The 21,436-nt window shown below is 38.8% G+C and overlaps 1 long non-coding RNA gene across 1 annotated transcript; it reads right to left on the bottom strand.

Annotated features, from left to right (window-relative positions):
• Positions 1 to 12,514: 12,514 nt before the first annotated feature.
• On the bottom strand, positions 12,515 to 15,264 carry LOC121954364. The gene is made up of 3 exons (XR_006106569.1): positions 15,213 to 15,264; positions 14,621 to 14,706; positions 12,515 to 12,670 (listed from the first exon to the last, which is right to left on the bottom strand). It is a non-coding gene; the product is annotated as an uncharacterized LOC121954364 (long non-coding RNA).
• Between the last annotated feature and the right edge of the window lie 6,172 nt (positions 15,265 to 21,436).

Here is a 21,436-nt window from a genome sequence, read left to right as displayed (position 1 = left end):
ATGAAGCCGGGGAACCCAGAGAAAACCCACGCTGACACAGGCAGAACATGCAAGCTCCTTGCAGAAGGACCGTCACCCAAGGTCCAAACCTCATTTGCTATCAGAATCGTTTTAGATTCCTACAAAAATAATCAGAAATTTGTGAGTCCCTGAAATAAAAAAGAGCTTGCATGTCAGTCCACAGACTTTTTTATCAACATATAACAAATATTCAGAGAGAAAAATCTATTACACAAAGGGCAGAGGAACCAGTTTCTCCACCAAGACTAACCTCAGAAGGCCTTGATGCATGCGTGTTTACCTGCGAGGCATGTTGTGGTCTGAATAAGGGGCATGGATGCAATCATCACTAACTGAAGCAGAAATAGACAAGGCAGGCTGAGCATAATAAAGTCCAGATTTCCAAAGCAAAATGAATCCCTGAACTGTGTCACAAAATGATGAAGGATACAAGAGTATCTTTTGAGTTTTCATTCACAGTCAGTCACGCTTGTATAAAAATGAGCTGCGTGTGTAAATGGGCATTCAATCTGCAGCTCATGGTGGACTGAAGCAAATCACCAAGGATGTGTGTATCTGTAGTACTTCTATTGCTCGACTCAGACCACAAACAAGACAAAATTATGCACCAGGGACACTGCTAGGCCACGGTTAGCTGGCAACAAATTATACATGAGTGTGAGAGGAAGAAAATGGGGTAGCATTTGGAGATTTTCTGCCCATGTGGTTATATTGTTATCAGCCTAACTGCCGACTGAGAGCTGAGTGGCTTTACGCCGTCTCCTTTTTTGTCATCTATCAAAAGAGAAGGGACGAGGATCCTCCCCTATGATGCTTTTGTTCATTCAGCCCAGTGAGTTTTAGCCCACATAGATTTAAAAACACTGATTTATTTTAAATTCTCAGGTTGATCTCTGACCTGATTATTCCATCCAGCCGGCTCCATTGATCAGCCATGAATCCCCATTTCTATAGTGCCTTTTCCGCCCATTTATTCCCCTCTCACTGCAGTGATTTAGTGTTGTTGATGTCCTGAAATGGAGTTGATGTCAAAGATTTAAACAGATTAGATTTTAAAAATGAATATCTTGTCCTGCATGGTGTGAATAATATAACTAGAGAAATAAATCACTTCCACAGTAGGGTTTAAGTAGCTAAAAATGTTTTATGCAGCCCTGTGCCCTTGTCCCATTGCAGTAATGTTTCAAGTAATATTTCACAATTTCACACAAGAGGAGCCACTGGAGTCAGCACTGCATCCTTTATTAAGCTTCTGTAAAACATCTCAAAAATAGAAATAGGTCTGTGATAGATAGATAACAGATAAAGGTAAAAAGGACAGCAGATCTCAGTGATGGATGTTTTCAACCCCGTCTCACTCCCTCAAATACAAACACTGATGAACAGGGGCATCCTTAAGAAAGCAGGAAAGTCTACATAGGGTGGGCAGTATGGGGCATGGATTAGCCCAACAAACTCCAGACTTTCACTGTTGCACTGGCTGTTTGTGTCCTGTGTGAATCCAAAACTGTGGTTTTAATAACAACATTGCGTGCTGGTAAATGTAGCACACTGCATTAGTGTCCTTTGTGACATGCCATTACATTATGTTAAGGACAACCATACATGTTTTAAGCCAAAACATGATATTTTTTTTCTTAACCTAACAACATGCTTTTGATGCTTAAACCTAAAATCAACAGTTTTTTTAACTGCCTTGTAAGCTTATTTCTAAAAGACTGTATGCATTTAACAAGTAGAAACTGTACATTTCCTGTGAAAACTGAAGTTTATTTTGAAAAGACGCAATCCATGTCACAAGCAGAAATTGACACACCATCCCTGAACATCCTAAACTGAAGCTTGAGGGCTACCCAGCGCATCATATTTTGACTTTGTATGGACACTGACTAAGTGTTTTTAACAAGCTGGGAGTGAGAATGTGTGAAGTTTTTGTTTACATGGGTAAACCTCTATGTAGGAACCTAGTTCGTATGTCGGAGGACATGGGTGAGCCCCACTAAAGTCAGATCATCCCATTGCCAATTACAGCCTTAAAACAAATTATAATCACCAATAAGAAAGGCAAAGGAGAAGTTTCACAGGGTTTTACTACAGTGGCGTTTTCTCCCTTTCTCTCCTTTAACAAGTAGCAGAGACATCTAATATCTTTCACTTATGCTCATTTGTTTATGTCAGATGTGCAAATGGGAGTAAACAAAGCCAGATGGGAAGGAGCAGGCTACTGTGCAACCGCTACGACGGAAACATTTGTCTTTCATCCAGCTTCAGACACACGGTGATCCCTAAATCACTTGATAAAAACTTGCAAAATGATGCCATGAAATAAATCAACCTCACTGTCTGTTGTTTTGTGGTGACGAAAAGCAGTAGTAGTACATAAGATGTGTGTGGTGTGCCGTATGTGTCATCTCTGTGTAGTCTGTCTGTGTTTATAGCCAGCGAGTGAGACAGTTGACATAAGAGTGAGTAAAGATATTTAATAATCCAAGTCACTAACTGTGGATGTGGTAGAGACTTTAAATGACTGACCTCAGGGCTTTATAACTAACTGCTGTACTATATATTAACTTATTGAAATAATAAACATTCAAAATGGACTTCTATAATCTTATCAGGTGCTATCAAATCACTGTAAAAGTAATAGTAGAGTTAGATTTGTTGTTGTTTGGAGCTCAGCAACCAAAACAGTAAAATCCAGAGTCATAAAATTCACGTTTTCCTGGGTAAAATAAAAATATTAATGTTACCGGGCACCAAAAGCAAACTCAAACTGTTCAAGTGGTAGACCTATTACACTTTTGGTTTGTAATGAGCACTGTGGGCTAAAGTGTTATCTAGTTTCACAGTGGGGCCAGAGGGATGTGTGTATGTGCATGTAATGTGGGATAATATGTATAAAAATAACTGGTGTGCACTGGACCAAATAACTTTCTAAAAATGTATGTGGTGATGAGTTGTACAAGGCTGTCGTGTAAATGTGTCTTCATTAAAAACTCACCATATGTGGGCGCTTCATCATAGATTTGGAGAAGCTCTTTACTCTGTAGCAAATGACTGACAAACATAAGAAAGGCACAGATTAGGTGCTGAATGTGCATCATGGTACTTTTCATGATTTGAGTGCAGAGCATTTGTTTACTAAGCCTGTATGATTAGAAGATGTTTCTCTGCAAAACATAATCTTTTGAGCATAGCTTGTAATACATCAAGGACTCATTGTCGTAGTTAGGGACTGTACAAAAATTATTGCTGTGGGAAGGGGAGCTGAAATTGATGATTTGATCACAACTACAACTATGACTATTCCCCAATGCTGGACCCAACACATTTTTAAAAATATTATTGGATTTGTTACAAACAAAAAAAGAGCTAATAAGCAATAAAAAAAAAAAAAGAAATAATAGCGCATCCCCTCTAGATGTCACCCATTGATTTAAAAACAATTCCTAGATGATGCCAAGATGGCACCTTTGCACTTAGGTGGAGTTGCTCGTCTGGCGCATACACCAAAAACATTTTTAGCCTCCGGGTTAACCTCTGCGGTATGCAGCCCAATGAATATGCACAGTAGTATTTCTCCCACTGGCCACACCCACATGTTCATGCTCAGCTCATGAACTTTAAACTGTGGTCACAGATTTTTTTTTTGGCTGTAGAATTTTTTACAAAAATAAAGCTTCCATAATCAAATTCATAATTAACCTTGATTGCAGTTTGAAGTGTCCTGTCAACAGTTTTACAATGGTGGTCTGTGGGAAAAATACTTTTTGGGCCTACAATACCACGAATGGCCAGTGAGAAAAATTGAATGCAAGGCTGAGCTGCTTTCCCGGGGGCCTGGTGGCACCTTGGGCAACCATCTATGTCACCTATGAGAAGATCCGCAACTGCCCTCCCACCTAAAATCTCAGAATAATATAACAGTATTGGGTGTTGTTCATTACATTTGACAAAACATAGTTTTATGATCAACTGATCGATTTATTTTATTTATAGTAAATCATACAAGGGAAGGCTGTAATAAGATTTAAATGAGACTTTTCTGACTGATCATTTTTGCACAGTCCCGTATCAGACACCATAATACACAAGATGCAAAACTACTTTGTGAAAGTCTATGTTTAGCTGCTATTAAAAAAGTCGCCCAAACAAAACAACAAACAAGTTTCAGTGTTTCAAATGTGGGTCAGCTTTTTTATTGCTTTGTGCTGGATGCCTCTACACTGTCATGATTGTACGATGGCCTGGCAAAAAGCCCAACCAATGTTACTCAAGCGTTTCATTGCGCTGAGATTCTGCCTTCAGCTCTCAAGGAACCAAACCTGTCAGTTAACTTATGATGCCAACCTGCTACACTGTTCCTCGGTAATGATGGGGCATCATGCCATCTCTCACCTTGTTTGACCTACTGAATTATAAAGGACTGACTCTGCTTTGTATGGCTCCTTCCGTCACTTGTGCATTCACCACAGCTTCTTCTCTTCCTGCCAAGGACTGATGTTGTTGTGAAGTGTGTGAGTACACTCTCTGCGTCCCTGTGAGCGTTTTTGTCTTTCGGTTTGAAAAGCTGTCAAGGCTACAACTAGGTTACATGTGGCTAAAAAAAATTAATAATGTAAATCTTGACAGTATTTCACCAGCTAACACTCACCGGATTCTGTCTCACCCGAGCTCTGTAGATTCGCTGCCATTTTGCACACACAGTATCTAATAAATGTTCCTGGTTTGGTTACGCCTGCCTTGTCAAAGATGTGTTTTGTTTATGGAAAGTACTTTGTGTGTTGGACTTGCACTGCATGAAGAAACAGCATGGGAAAATCCCATTGTTGATGCAAACATGGGTGGCACAAAAAATGAATCATATGCATCACACACAGGGTCTGATCTAAATAATAACGTAAACAAAACTCGCACGTCACATAATCCCTTTGTTGTAACATTTAATGTTAAAGGGATAATTCACCCCAAATTTAAAGGAGCATATTTTTCCTCCTACCTGTAGTGCTATTTATCAGTCTCAATCGTATTGGCCTGAGTTGCAGAGCATTGGAGATATTGGCTGTAGAGATGTCTGCCTTCTCTTGAATATAATGGAACTAGAGAGCACTCAGCTTCACAGCAATGTCTTTTTCCAGAAGTCACGACCCGCTTACTCAGAATAATCCACACGTTGGTGTTTGGTTGAGTTTTTCAGTTTTTTCTTTTTTTTTGTTGTTTTTTGGCACTCAGAGCACTACAAGCCAAGTGTCATCTAGTTTCATTATATTAGTGAGAAGGCTCTCCACAGCCGTTATCGGCAACACTCTGCAACTCACACCAAAACAATCTAGACTGATAAATAGTACTTCAGGTAATAGGAAAAATATGTTGGCCAATTTTTGATTTTGGGGTGAATTGTCCCTTCAATCGCGTCTTTATTTCAATAAAGTCCGTAATTTGACTGTGATCTTGTTAGACATGAAATATGGCTGTCTCTCTACTTGTTTCTGTCACGTAATTCAAACGTCACCATTTGCTTATAGAACAGTTTTGATGTCATATCATACAAAAAAATCATCAAACACTAGCAGCACTATGACTTGAATTAAGCAATATAACCGGAGAGGAGCTGTTGTACTGTACATCATCACAGCTGTGATTCGTTGCTCTTTTTTATTAACCCCTGGCATTGCATGATTGCAGGGTTAGTTCTTTGCTTCTGGTTACTGTTTTATATTGCATTTGCTGTCTTTTAAATCAAGTTTCAACAAAAAACTTAGTTCTCATACGATATTGATTAAACAAAACATGGACAACTGACTTGTATAATATATTGTGTATATTTATGACGGTAGCCTACAAATTTACTTTTTTTTTAACATGAAATGTTATTGTATACAATAAAATAGGGGTCTATAATTTTCTGTCATGGAGTACATCACTTCACTGCTAAAAGAAAAGAAAGCAGACTCACTGCCAGTTGCAGATGCTTTTTTTGATTTGTAGACTTTGCTCGTTTTTTTGTCATAATTAGTACTTAAATGAGTATAAATCATTAAATATAAAAATGATTCATCAACATCAGTTAAATGTAAATATTAGTGCTTTTTATTCAGAAAACCCAGAGTTTTTACGTCTTCTTGCATTTGTATAAAGGGCAGACCTGCCACATCCAATCTGGCGGACGCACTGACTTATGGCAGCAATGGCCCGACACAGTCGATGCAGCATCTACGTTTTAAAAGGGCATTAGTGTAAATTGTTCATTCTGTGATGTACTCCCAGATACACTCTCTCATTTATTTTGGCACTGTGACCATACCAGTAGGCTATGGATAGACTTGAGCCGATTTATTATTGACAATATTGACCCTGATTTTAATCTGTGTCTAGAAAATGTTTTGTTTGGTTTTCATAAAGGTAACTCTCATCCCCTGGCATCTGTTCATTTGTGTAGTTATACCTGTTTTCTTAACTTGCTCTGGCAATATGTACACGTACATTATTTTTGTACAATAAAGCCAGAATGAAAAAATGCTATGGTTGGAAAAGTGCACTAGAATAGACAGGGCTCTGGGTTGGGAGTGACAGCCGTTGCCTAGCAACACCAAGTTTTCCCTGCTAACTGGTGTGCTACACTGTGTTAGCTAGGTCTACTTATGGGCAGGGCAACTGCCGAGTATCATGTACATCAATGTGTTTCCAGCTAAATAAGAGTCTGTTAACAGTAGCAGACTGTTTCATATTGTGTGTGTCTCTTGATGAGGCGAGTATGAAGAATCCTCACCGGCTCATAAGTGTAGTCTCCGCCAACTCTCTGAAGCACCATGCAGGAGTTAGCCGGCTAGCTATACTGAGGCAGCTAAGCTAAAAACAACAGCAGGGGGTAAGGGCTCCACGTCCTGCCACCGACGGAACCGAGCATCCTGGGTTCGCCTAACTGGACCACTAATAAAACAATAAACCGGGCGGAGGACGGTGTGACAACTTCAACAGCAACTGCTGCCATTTTAGTTTCCTTAACCGGCACTCGCACGCATGCACGAGCCCCGAAAAAGCGTGGAAGTTTCCCCCACTACTTTTTTACCTGCGATACGGCAACTCAAGAGGGACAGAAAGTAAGCCTACAGAGCAGGCTTTACACTACAGTCTACAGTAAGGTTAGATGACGACCGACTTTTTATCGGCCTGGCCGAATATCAGGGCTGGCATTTGGCATTTTGCCAATTATTTTTAACAGTGTTTTATTATAATGATCACCAATAAAATTAATTAATTAAAAAGTGCAAAGAAAGTGTCTGCATGGAAGAAACTTTTACTTTGTAAAACCTCGAGGAGCTACTCTTATTATTCATTTTTAAATTAAACTTTCACATGACATGAAAAACTTGCTGTATATGATGTTGAACATCTCAGTTTTGATTAAACATTTGCTAAAGGCATTTAAACAGAGTTGTGTGTTGGTGTTTGTTATATTCCAAAGTCTAAAAATTGACAGAAAGACTTTCATTTTTATTGTAAATGCATATGGGTTCCAAATATCCAAATAAATATACCCCTCATTCCCAAATTTGGCTCAAGCCATTTGTAGAATCAGCTGAGAATGGTAAGAAGGAGAAATCTGATGTGCAGCTTTTACCATTTTTCAGAACAAATTACAGTTACAGAACAAATAAATGTAGTCAAAGCCATTAGTAAATGCTATGATGTTGTAACTGACGGCCTTATACTGTAACCACAGATTGCTGTCTTACTGTATTAACAATAAATGAAACTGGATGCAATGTGTGACAGAAGCAGTAGAGGGCAGCAAATCACAAGTCTCTCAGCACATTACAATGAGCTCATTGATCATCCATTGAGGGTAAATGGATTATAATTGGTCTGAGCACCAAAGTGAGACTGTATAATTGAATTATTGTTGCGTCTTATTGATGCCTGACTGGCTGACCTCCTAAAACTGGAGGTAACTTAAACAGCAAACTCCAGGAGGAGGCGGTTTGGCAAAAATAGTGGCATGTTATTCCATCTGCAGAGCTGCAAGAAGCTTTCAGTGAAAATATTATCTCTCCCTCTGACTGTGTGTGATGGAGCAGCAGTGTGTGTGTGTGTGTGTGTGTGTGTGTGTGTGTGTGTGTGCGTGTGAGTGAGCGAGAGAGAAAGTGAGCAAGTGAGAGAGTGAGCAAGTGATGGAGAATGAAGCAGGCCGGACTGGCAGCTCTGATCTCTCCCATGCCTGAAGGTAAAACTTACAATGATTTCCACAGAACAGAGAGACCTGCGGAGGAGTTACGTGGTTGCAAACATCAGCAGAGCTGAGTGCCGAGCTGCAGCTCGTCTTCATGGCACACAACCACCAAACGGCTCCCAGGGGTCAACAGACACAGGAGAGGCCCGATCAGAGGAGAGACATATTGAGTGTCACACATGAGGGAAAATGGGCAGCAATAATGGCTAATATTGTAAATAGTTAATTAGTTCTCATTTGATTGTCTGTAGTGAGTGGGATTGATTTTGTCACCTTGAGCTGTTGCACTATCATTGCATCCTGCTAATAAAACTGCTCCTGAATTCAGAGGAGACAGACAAGAAACAGAGGAAGACAAACTGCAAAATAAATGCATTTCTTATCAGGATATTATAGAAATGAGTGAGGTGAGGTAAATGAGGTTTTCTCACCTCTTTCAATACAGGAAACAGTTGTGGTAGAAACCAGAGGTGTGGACTTGAGTAATATGACTTGAACTTGAGTCAGACTTGAGTCATTAATTTAATGACTTTAGACTCAGCTTGACAAAAATCAAACAAGGTTTGCAACTCAGCTTGAAATTTTGCATGAATGACAAATGGCTTCACTTGGCCTTAAGCCTTTTGACTTGAAATATTTGATATCTCTCCCCCAAGCATAACGATATAACAGTATGTTATTAAAAAATATGCCACAAATCTATTAATTTTCCTCCATTTTCTGAATCAACCAACATTAATGTTATTTATTCCCAGCAAGTCCTCACTTCATTCACCAAATCTACTTTTTTTAACCAATCTGACAGCATCCAATCAAGCTGCAGGAGAGAATCATAAAAAAACTGCAGGTCAAAAATTACAGATTGAGATGCAACAACTGTCAGCAAACAAAAAAGTGGACAAAAAGCTCATGATTTTTGTACATGTAATATATTAATACTCTGTTGTTACAATGGCATTACCTTTGGTGAAGATGCATTATGATTTGTGTTGGACTCCAATCACAAAGTTTATTACTTGGGACTCATCTCAGGACTTGAGACTTATTTGTGACTTGCAAAACAATGACTTAGTCCCACCTCTGGTGAGAGAGCTCATACCTTATCAGTAAAGTAAAAGGTATAAATTATATGATAAGTTAAAGAGCGTTACCTCAGTTACAAGTAAAAGTCTTGCGGTCAAAATTCTACTAGCTACCAAAAATACCAAGGTACCAAAAGTAAATGTTCTTATGCAGGATGACCCTTTTGTATGTGAAACCAACATATTTCAGCTTGTAGCCTCGATCAAACTTCATCATCAGAAAAACTGTAAGTGACAATTTAAAATGTATTTACAGTCACTGATACACTGTTATATCATCACTTGTAACGTCAGTGCTATAAATACCACCCATAGGCACACCACTTCCATGGAAACAACACTCAGACGTACGTTTCTTCAGAGCAGTATTGTTAAACATTACTCATCTAAAATATATTGTAAAAGCAAACTAACAATGGTGCGTCTCAAGAAAAGTCTTTCCAAGTTTATAACCTCTGCCTCCACAATGTCTGTAGTCTCCACCCATCCTATGTGTGCAAGGTTATGACATTCTCAGCCCACACTCTTTCAATCAAGCTCACACACAAACATACACACACACACACACGCACGCACACACACACACACACACACACACACACACACACACACACACACACACACACACCTCTATGGGTTGTCATTATGTTGTAATCAGTGGTCTTAGCAGGATAATGATTATATTTATAGTTTTCTCTTGATGTCTGGCCTGGGGAGCTCAGTGTCGTGTCGCATTCATCCATTGTTGGAAAGAGTGAAATCACATGAAAGCCACTTTTATCAACATGAAGTTTTCTTGTTTGGGTGGTGATTTGACAAAGACGTTGATTCTGATGATATGCAATGATTAACCACAGTCTGTACATTTCTCTTTACACTGTGGTTGCTGCCCTGTTGCAACACTGCCACACGTGCCTCGAGAAGAATTACTCTAAACATGTCAGGCACTCATTTTGACATGAAATATGATTTCAAGAACACACAGTCCTTAGTAAGAAACCTGTGTAGATAAGCCTGTGGGTGGATGTTTGACACAGGCAGGGACAACGCTAATTAGTGCTCTATAATAATGAGTTCTTCTTTACACAAGGGTGTTGAGAAACTCTGTGCAGGGCTGCATGTAGTCTTATTCCAGTCAGGTGGCATGTGTGTGTGTGTGTGTGTGTGTGTGTGTGTGTGTATGTGAGTGTGTGTGTGTGTGTGTGTGTGTGTGTGTGTGTGTGTGTGTGTGTGCGTGCGTGCGTGCATGCGTGTGTGGGGATCTAACACCTCTCTGTCATGTTTCCTGGTGGTTGCTCACCCATGACTCACCATCTTTCCTCTGTATGAGACAGATAGGTTATCTAGCCAATTACAGATTAGCTAAGTTGCTTGGTACTTTTATCATCTTAATGTCTGTATTGATAATGTACAAGAACCCCCCCACTGTAGTGACATGTATGAAACATTTAAATATTGTAGCCAGTCGATGTGGTGCCAACTTTAACTGCTTTACATACCGTTTGGTAATGAAATCCAGAGCTATGTATCATGATTTGTAAAATGAACATGCTTCATATCTAGAATCTTAAATATCTATAACTTAAAGAAATTTTTCACAAAAAACAAACATTTGTATCAGTTAGTCGTGCTGTGTTACCTTGGATTCATGAGGAAGGTTTTCAACACATTGATTTTTTATTCATTTGGGACCATGTTTAACAACAGCAAAACTTTATCAAAATATCAATTTACAAACTCATGCAGTATAAGCCAAGTCTCATTTATTCTGTTGCATGCTCAGTATTTCCCAAACACATCAATTTTCACTAAAACCCTACCATTTAAGAGTGAACTGAAATTAAACTTGTCTATAATGTCCTTTAATGTCTTTGTTTATTTATACAGTATGAGTTGTGTGAGTTTGTAAATGGATGTTTTGATAAAGTTTTGCTGTTACATGGTCCCCATCATTCTATACATAATTACTCTGGCCTTTTCTGTGGAGCCATGCAAGAAAAATGTTCAAAAATTCCAAATAACGCAGTATGACTGACTGATTGAAATGGTCATTTGTGGATAACATATTGCTCTAAGTAACTACCCAGCTAGTGCAACACGTCAACAAAGAGATAGAATAAAAAGTGCCAAACCTGACTCTGGGATGTCGCGGAGTACACTAGAAGTAGCTAACTAAATAGATACAGTAGCTAGCTGAAGTTGCTATCATCAGCAAAATAATCTGTTTCTTTATCTAGAACTATATTGATTATGAAGCAAAACAATGTTTTTTTAGCATATGTTATAGGATTATATTTTGAGTAGTAATGATAAATTAGCTGGTCAAGGAGTACTAATGATAGCTTACTGTGTATAGATGGAAAGACAGATATTTTCTGGACATAGAAGTCACACTGACCGTTGCTTTCTCATGGAGACAATGGCTCCCAGCTGTACTGTGTGTGTGTATGTGTGTTGCATGCGCTGAGGGAGCCTCTTGTCTCCCACTCAGGTCACGTCTAAACAACAGGACAGGGTCAAGACCATACAGATTAAACTATTACCATTATGATGTTAGTGGGACTCGAGGGTGGAATCATGAGCAGCAGTTATGAATACCAGGTTTCATAGAGAGCAGTTAAAATGACGTGCAGCTGCCGAAGAAGAAAGAGGGAGAGAAAAGGGGAGGGAGGAGGGGGCTGAGAGGTAGGAGATGTGTGAGTCTTCGCCTCCTTACGTGTGTGTGTGTGTGTGTGCGTGTGTGTGTGTGTGTGTGTGTGTGTGTGTGTGTGTATGCTTCAAGCATGTGTTCAGTGACTGTGTGTAGGTGTTAGGGGATATTTTGGCTGCAGCAGGGGGATTTAGGCATGAGAGAGGCCTTCGTCATATAATGGGATAATGTTTTATCTCATCGGAAGAAAGGAGGAGGGAGGGGGGAGGTAATGAAAAGGGGAAGAGAGGGCTGATTATTTTCATGAAGCAGATCTGGCATGGTTGTCCACCCACAAAACTTTACAACCTGTTTGACGTGTGTGTACAGTACTCACGAACACATGAATATTATTACACAGGGCAGTATTTGCAGGACAGGTTAGGGCAAGCAATAGGAACTTCTTTTCATTATGTAACATCTATTCAGATAGAGAATTATGTGATTATCCTTGAGGAACAAGAGACTGCATGTCTGCCGGTGTGTGCTGCCAATCCCTTTTAATGTAAGTAATTTTAACGTGTTTAACTGCCTGCATGACACATTGACTTAAAAGTTGTCCACCCATTTGGGCAAACTGGCATGATCATGGGAGTATACTGGACAGGCCCTTTGTAACAGTGTATGAATGTATCTTCCAGGACAGATCTGAAAATACAACACAAAAATCACAACATGTTGTCAGTCAGTTGGCTGGCTAAGGATTTATAAACACACACACACACACACACACACACACACACACACACACACACACACACACACACCGAGAAAAAAAGTTATGTAGCCTATATAAATAATATTATTCCAAGGGGTACAAATGATCAATAGAACAAGTGGCAATACATTGCACAGTTATGAAACAACAAGTTAAATCACTATTATCATCACATTTGTCGTCTTAATTGTTGTTGCAATCCCCAAAAATAATGTGAGCTATATCTGGCCACAATAATTACATTTTCCTGTGAAATGGAGGTGCTTATGTGTTTCTTGCAGGAAGAAATTGTTGATAACATAGGTCACAACAGTCAAAGGACTTTTGCTCTCTGGCTAAAATCTGCCGTTAAAATTGTAATGAGAATACCTTTATTGTCATTATTCAGGTATGAGAAACAAAATTCAGTTGCTCTGCCCAAGCAGAGCTCATAATGAAAATAAAGTACAGCATATTTGTATAGCATCTTTGACTCAAAGTATCTTTACACTACATGTCAGATTCACCCATTCACACACACATTCATACACTGGTGGCCAATGGTGGCTACAAAGGTGCTGCACAAGCTACACACACACCAGTGGCATCAGGAGCGCTCTGAGGGTTCAGTGTCTTGCTCAAGGATAATTCAACATGCGGACCAGAGAGAACCATCAGTCTCTCTCTGAGCTACACCTGCCACCAAGGTAGCGGAAAAGCCTGGATTCAACAGTAAAAACTCCTTTGCATTGCTTTTCATGGGGCTATAACACAAATATGACAACATGCAGTCAGAGTTAAAATGAAGTCATTTGTTTAATTTTATTTTTTAAATTAATATAACCCAATCTCACAAATTAGTTAATGTGAGGTGGTTACTGTATAATCTGTGCAAACCGGGGCGAAACTGGAGGGAAACCCTCACAGAAACTGGGGGAACATGTCACAACATGATGCTTGATTGCCAAATTGATATCAGGTGATTTCTGGGTGTTTAGCTCCTGGCTGCAAACCAAACTTCCTTCAGGGAGGTTAGAAACTTGAAAATGATTCATGCCCCAGTTACATTAGTGTTCATTAAAGCAAAAACCTGAGTGACCAGTTTGAGTCAACAATGACTTCTGAAGAAATTTAATAAGAACTCATGCATGTAGATGTTGGTTAAATAAGTGACTTTAAAATCGCAATGAAATCAAATAAGAGACCTTTTCCAAATCATCTTTTGAGTGTATTGATTTATTTTTATTTTATTTTATTTTTAGATATATTTCTATATATTTTTTTATATCAATACATCCTTACTGTCTACTTCCTGGAAAATAATGGATCATTTCTGGAGAGAATTAAAGACTCCCAGCAATAAAACCATCACATTTTTCTTAAGTCCTGACCCTCCACGTCTCCTGTAACATAACTACCTCTGTTCTCCACTGCTGCATAATTGTGAATAATGCCTAATTTATGTCCTGCCTGAGCAGAATGTTTCAATTGAATAAATACATCAAGTAATGTCAGATAGTCTCAACAGTCCAGTCTCGCTGGGACTTTAAATTTTGGAATTTGTCTTCCAAAGAATGAGCAATCAGTTATAACAAAACAACTTAACAATGGCACTATTGTGTTTTATAAGTGTCTGTAACATGGTTTTTTGTTATGACAAGAACTAAAGGTTCCCCCATGAAGATTTACATTGAAACAGACCAAATTAATTCCTAGAATAACACAAAGTACAATCAGGTGGTTAAACACCAGGTTCAACTCATCAGTATTATTCAGACAAGTCATTGACCCTCTACTGCATATCATTTCCCTCAGTCAACAGAACGTCTCACACTCTCCCATAATACATATTTGATGCTTTACACACTGAAACATCTGATGACATGTTTCTGATTACTCACAGGAGGAGCTGAAGTGGGTGTAATGTGGCATTTTGTTGTGGGAACATACTTTGAAGGATGAAGCAGAGCCTCATGCGGCACTTTGCCTGAAAAGGTCGAGATCAATTAGACTATTAAACACTTTTAAATCAAGACAACTTGTTGGGAAAAATTACACACGTGCATTAAATAAGCATAATTGATGGTTTCAAGATCTCATGTTATATATTTTCCTGAGGTGTAATTTTGTGTACCAGACAGTTTCACGTTCAAAGATAGACATGATTATTATATAAAATTATCATATTTTTAAAACTTGAACCAGAGGTTGAAAAAAAATCTGAAAGCAAGTCTAAAATTTGACCTGCAAGTCTCACGCAAGTCCAATGTCACTGTGATGAGTCAAGCAAGTCTGCTTAAAGTCAAACTAGACAAGTCAAGTCATTGCTCAGATAACAAGTCCCAGTTCACGTCATATGATATTCTGATGATCTGTCAATAAGGTAGCTAAAAGACACATTAATGTACTTTATTTTGGGGTTTTGTAGTGACGGATAAGGTGGGATGTTGTGGCGGTAATGTCACTGATTTTTGAGCAGTAGGCCTTACATACCTCTGTCCTCTTCTCTGCTGGTCTGTTGCATCCTAAATTTGCATGCATTGCACTAGAAAAACAAACAAACCATGGGTCAAAACCAAAGACTGTATAAATAATAGACATAGCTACAATAACATCACCCATTAGTTTGTGGACTGTCATTTCAAAACAAAAATTGTCCATATCTTGGAAGAGAGTGACCATTTGTATACATGAATTAATGAATGTCTAATTCATATAGAAAGAGAACTCTCTTTTTTTGAACAACAGTGCTCTCATTTTAGTTTAGAGCAGTTTGGATTTAGTAACCCACCCCTTTGTTTCATGATCCAAAGCATGGAATAAAAAAATGCAAAATGAAAAGGGGTCCATGGCATATATTTTTGGAGAAAACAAACAATTAATACATAAAGAAAATAGGGAGCATAAAAGGACCATATTTATGTTCTGATACAGCTTTTCCAATGCATATGTTTTCTATTTTCATTGTCAGAAGACTCAAATCTTCTTTAAAAAAGGATGAAATATTCCTTGACTCACTGTAAAAACCTAATTCATGCAGTAGAGGGCTACATTCAGTCTTAATTTGTAATTAGTTATTTAAGCAACTGAGTGTCACATATACAACTCACTGTCATGCTGAACTGAGCGCATGAGCTTCCAGTTATAAGACCGGATGACTAACTGAACAGCAACCACAGGTGCTTCATCGCTCCTAATCTATGAAACCATAAAACATGTGAAAAGACAAGAGCAAACTATCAGCTGTTTGGTCAGGGAGGCGTTCAGAACAGTGCAATACTTAAGGAGTTAGTGGTGAGCAAACAGCTTTGAATAAGTGCATGTATGTGAACGATAAAACAGCCTGTGGACCCTTTTCACAAATCATGATAAGAACTCACAAAAAGGCCTCCACTTCCCCACTTCAAATGTGAAAGCAAAAGGGTTTTCTTGTATCCTCTGAAGCCCCATACAGGGTGTCACCCTAAGTGTTTAGCAGGTGCAAAGATATTTGCCTGATATGGAGGGAAGCCTAATGGGTTTGTCCTTTGAACCCACTTTACATGCAGAGAAACCTACCCAAGGAATAACTGCACTGTTGCTTTGGGTGGCTCAAGGCTGTCATATTTGTGCAACTAAATAGTTCAGTTGTTGGCTTTATCAGGTACTGTGTCAAAGACTATTACGCTGGTTTATAGGATTTGTCATCTTTTTCTTTTTAGTCACTGCAGAGTGATGTTAAAACTCCTTGACAACTGACACTTCACTGTTGTGTTTCACATGGTGAGGCACACAGTGATAAAGAATTTGAACTCGAAAAAGTAAATTATTAAAACAGCTTGTGATTGTGAATAAAACAAAACTTCACCCTTCAGAGCAGCAGCTGAAACCGCTTAGGAATATTTTGCTGTCTGAGTTATTATTTCAAGTATTTCATTTTAAAATGAGAGATTACAAAATAACTACTTTGCCGAAAGCGTATTTTAGTTGCCTGCTGACCCTGTTTGATTTGCTGTATGATCGGTGAAGCAATGCTGATTATTTATTATCAGCTGTCATCTCCACTGAATGATGTCAATCATAGGGAGTTAGTGCTAATTCCCCCATGATAAGCCTGATAATAAGACTGAATTGCAATTTCCCTTTATTGTACAACCTGAGAATTACATTTCTTCATGCTGCACACAAAACTTTCATTTACTCTGTTATTTTTCCAACTGGAGAAACTGTCATCAATGAGTAAGACACTTGATAAAAAATACATGAAAAAAAAATTAAAAATATGGCGCATTTATACGTCTAGAACAAAGCAACCCAATTACCAGAATAAATTTTGACATTTTATGTTTCTGTTTGGTTAACATGTGGTTTATTTTAGGTACAAAACATATGGTTACGGTTTGGTAAATATCATGTTTAGGTGTAAAACACCCAGTTTTGATGGCACAATCCCGGCAGGAGACACAGCAATGTCTTTGTAACAAACAAAAGCTTTCTGGGGCACAATGCCGGCAAAAATGCAGCAATGTCTCGTTGAAACATAAAAACACACTAACTGGTTCTCAAAAAAACACCTTTAAAAAAGCTATAAAAAAGTCTCTAAAAATGCTATAAAACGAAGTGCCTAGGTGGCACGCCTGCCACTGCTCCCTCCACCTCCGAATGACAGTCAGCTCATATATTACATCACTTAAGAAATGTTAATATGATATATATGACATGTACAAATCTAGTGTTTACAGGGTTTGCGGAAATGTACAATGCCAACCTTTTCTTCTGGCAACTAATCTAGGATACCTCCCTCCTATTCTCTTCGCATTGTGTACATACTGTATATCCTGTTGCTTTGCTCATTACGTACACAGCACACGGCAGAATACACCAGCCAGCTTCCTCTTTGATTGCCTTGAGCCCCACAAACCAAGCAGTACACCGGGAATACAACCTGACCCAATGAAGATTTACTTTGTGGTAACTTCAACACAAACATAGAAGGAAATATGAACCAGAATATTATCAACTGAAATAATAAAAGTACTCCATAACATACAGCCCCACTTTCTTTTCCCATCACTGAAAGTTGCTTTAATGAAGAAAAAAAATTCCCCTTATTCCACTATGTGTATCACGCTGTATCATATATGTGATGTTTACTCTGAGTAAAATATTAAAGGCCAAGACTCTAAATTCATCCTGACGTATTTGGCATTCATTAAAATGTTGGGATCTCCATTAATATTTACAATAAACTTCTGTGGGTTTCGAAACAATCAAGAAGACCAAGGTTGCTTTAATTGTCTCCCAAACAGAAAGCTGTCTTAGAGTAAAGAAATCACATGTAGCATCAGTTATGGCCGTGATTCATTGAGGGGATACAGTAAAATTAGATTTTGACTCAGGGGCCCTCCATAATAAGATATGTATTATGATAAGGTTAAGATCTTCAGACCTTAAGATCCTCTTTATTTTACTATGTAATTGGTTTAATGATGCATAATATCAAACAAATTTGCAATCAATCAAACTACAAAGTAAGTGATCTTGGGGTCTCTGCTGTCCCCGCAAATTAACCAAAGTGTTTTTTTATTGTTATGTTATTGTAAGAATTTTGTTATGGTTAAGAATTTGGATCCTTGACATGTGCGCACTCAATATACACAACACTAGAAACTGACGGGAGTAGCTGATCATTATACCAAGTCAATAAAAACAATGTCAAAAATGTTACATTTCATTATGGACTGGTGGTCTAATGAAAGGCTGGGACACTCAAGTTATTTTACTATATATTTTCATTATAACACGTAATAAGGATGAAAGGCTGGGACACTCACAGATATTTAATACATGTGGCCGACGCATTAGTAAATTAACAGTTTTAAATATTGTTGTCTTTTTTAAATTAATCTAGTTTTGTTATCTTATGCACTTAGTTAAAAGGGGTTTATATTTTCCAAGACAGCCAAAACCTTTATCATTTGTGCATACACATGGTCTGAGTCAGTGCTGAATTTGTTCTCAGAGTACAAACAAATTCAAGTGACAAAATACTCACGGATCCCAGATCTGTTTGTACACACGTCTGTCTGTTCTGATGTGCTGCAGCTGAGGGTGCAGCCCTGCCTGCAGCCCTGATTGCTGATGTGTGGCACCTGCTCTGATTGCCTGAGTTTGCTTCACTCAGCAGCACCCTTCCTCAGCCAGCCGTCTCTGCAGGAGCACGAGTCTCCTCTCACAACTTTTCCTTTTTGTTTTTCCTTTATTTGATTTATTGAGCTTGAAATGTGTATTTAAACTTAATTTCTTCCTTTGTTACTCCCCTTAAACTGGGACTTTTACACTATCGACACACTTTTTAAATAACATACGTTTTTATCTTTGTGCTTGGGGGAATGTTTTAAATATTTTGAGTCAAAAAGTTCAAGTTAAAGTCGCGGTTCAGTGGTGATGAAGTCCCAAACCAGACATTGAACTGCCAACACCCCCACCCCCACCCAAATGTCACTGGTTCAGATGTTGCTGCAGTGTTTGAGCAACTCCCCTATAGCATGTTCTCAATGGAGGACTTAACCCTTTGAGACCTGGAGCAATCTCACTCTTCTAGTGTTGCTTTCGAACACCTTGTACAGGTATTTTAATCTCTGAACCCTGAGAAAACTGGTGCAATTAAAAAAGCAAGGGGGGGGGGGAAGCATAGAGCAATTTTGTAAGAAATGTTCAACAAATTAATAGATTTACAATTTTTTTTTTTCAAAAACTAGGAAAAAATGTCCAGGGGAAATCCACATAAAAACTATACAATTATTATAATTACATACTTAAAATTTTATTACCAAACTATTTAAAAAATGTTGGCACTTTTTTTTTACTCATTTCATGTAATTTTCTTTTACTTTTTACATATCTCTTTTTTAGTTGCTAATTGCCACCTTCCCAAGTTTTTCAAAGAAATTGAGCCAATTTGCTGAAGTTTCAAAGAGTTAAAGGTACAGTCCTCTCCCATATAGAGATAAAATATATCTGTATCAGCAGCCACCATGAGGCTCTCATATTTGGTTTCAAACCTCTCTCAATTTCTAACTACCAAACGGTTCACCTGAGGCTACATTTTTGGAAATGAACGTAGCGTCTTGGAGTGAAACCCTCCTTGATTTCTGATATTATCTTTTTAACTTTTTGATAGCATGTCAGCTGTTCTGGTATCTCTTGAATCTCTGATAACAACATGTTCTATTCTGAGAATATTAGGAATGGTTGACTTTGGACTATGTTGACTATGTTGACTATGTGTGTGTGTGTGTGTGTGTGTGTGTATGTGTGTGTGTGTGTGTGTGTGTGTGTGTGTGTGTGTGTGTGTGTGTGTGTGTGTGTCTATCCGGGCTCCCCGTAGTCCTTCTATTGGTCTTCCGAGTGGGTGGTCTGTTCCAAGAGAGGAGCACTGGAAACATTATACCTACATACACACACACACAGATACAAAGGGAAACTGGGAATCACACCAACGCAGCACAGCAGAGGGTGGAGCAGGCAGGAGCCTTCTTCCAGATGTGTGACATTAATTTAGTTGATCCAAAACATGAACCGGTAGCTCCCACTCACTCATCACCACTGTGTGTGTGTGTGTGTGTGTGTGTGTGTGTGTGTGTGTGCGTGTGTGTGTGTGTGTGTGTGTGTGTTTGACATTCATCCTAACTTTTTAATATTCTCACACTCAGAAATACACCTGCAAGCCGACACTTTTATATATTCAGTATAATTTGGAAAAGTTGAGGGAAGAGAGGGAATCAAGATAAGAAAAAGACTGAAATCAAAAAAATCCCCTCTTGAGTTTTAGGTGGAGAGAAAGATGGAGCAGAGGGGACCGAAGGGAGACGAGGTGTGTGATTAAAGAAAAGGGGGAAAAGATGAGGAGCGGAGCAGGTTATGAGAACAGTCTCCACTCTGACCCGAGGAGCTGCGCCCCTGGACTTTCATACAATACTTTCCACCAGGGAGGAGAGGGGGATACGGTGCATGGAAAGACAAAGAGAGGGAGAGAAAATGAAATTAAATCAGAAGAGCGGAGGAGGAGAGGAGATGTAGGAGGACGGAAGTGGTTGATTGGGTCCCCCCAGAGATTCTTTTGTTTAGATTGTTCTGCATTTCACTTCTTTCACTCTCTCCCCTCCACCTCCCTTTTCTCTGACATCTGAGGTAGATTACAACACAGACCCTGGGTCACATTTATGACTTAAATCAAGAACATATGGTGTGTGTGTGTGTGCGCATGTTTGTACGTCCATTTCGATGCAGTGGGATTCCCCTCCGGTCCCTGAGTGGTGGTCAAATTTATTTTCTTGTTCATTGTCTCTTGCTGAGACATCAAAGAACTATTGTTTATTGATCAGCAAGGGTGCTGCAGGTTACTTGCAGGTCCTGGACGAGAACACTTTGCCTCTCCTCCACATCTTCTCTCCCTTTTTGCTGAAACTTTTAAGCATATCCGCAGTAAAAACCCAGACACAGCGGATCAGCACTTTCACAGAAACATGTTTAGATTTTAAGAGATTATAGTTGTTATGTCTCATTTGTTTCATTTAGGCCCTGACTGGGCTTGTTTTAATGCACCACACACTCTCTATCTGCACAGCATGGCTTATTCTTCAGAAAAAATTTCTTTAATAAAAACCTCATGGACTACAAAAAATAGATGCACCACATACTTTGCCACAACTAAGCCCTGAAATCCCCCCTTTTTT

The sequence above is a fragment of the Plectropomus leopardus genome, chromosome 15 (assembly GCF_008729295.1).
Source record: "Plectropomus leopardus isolate mb chromosome 15, YSFRI_Pleo_2.0, whole genome shotgun sequence".
NCBI classification, from domain to species: Eukaryota; Metazoa; Chordata; class Actinopteri; order Perciformes; family Serranidae; genus Plectropomus; species Plectropomus leopardus.
Note: the sequence above shows the minus strand (reverse complement) of the source record. Positions and strands in the feature narration are given on the sequence as shown.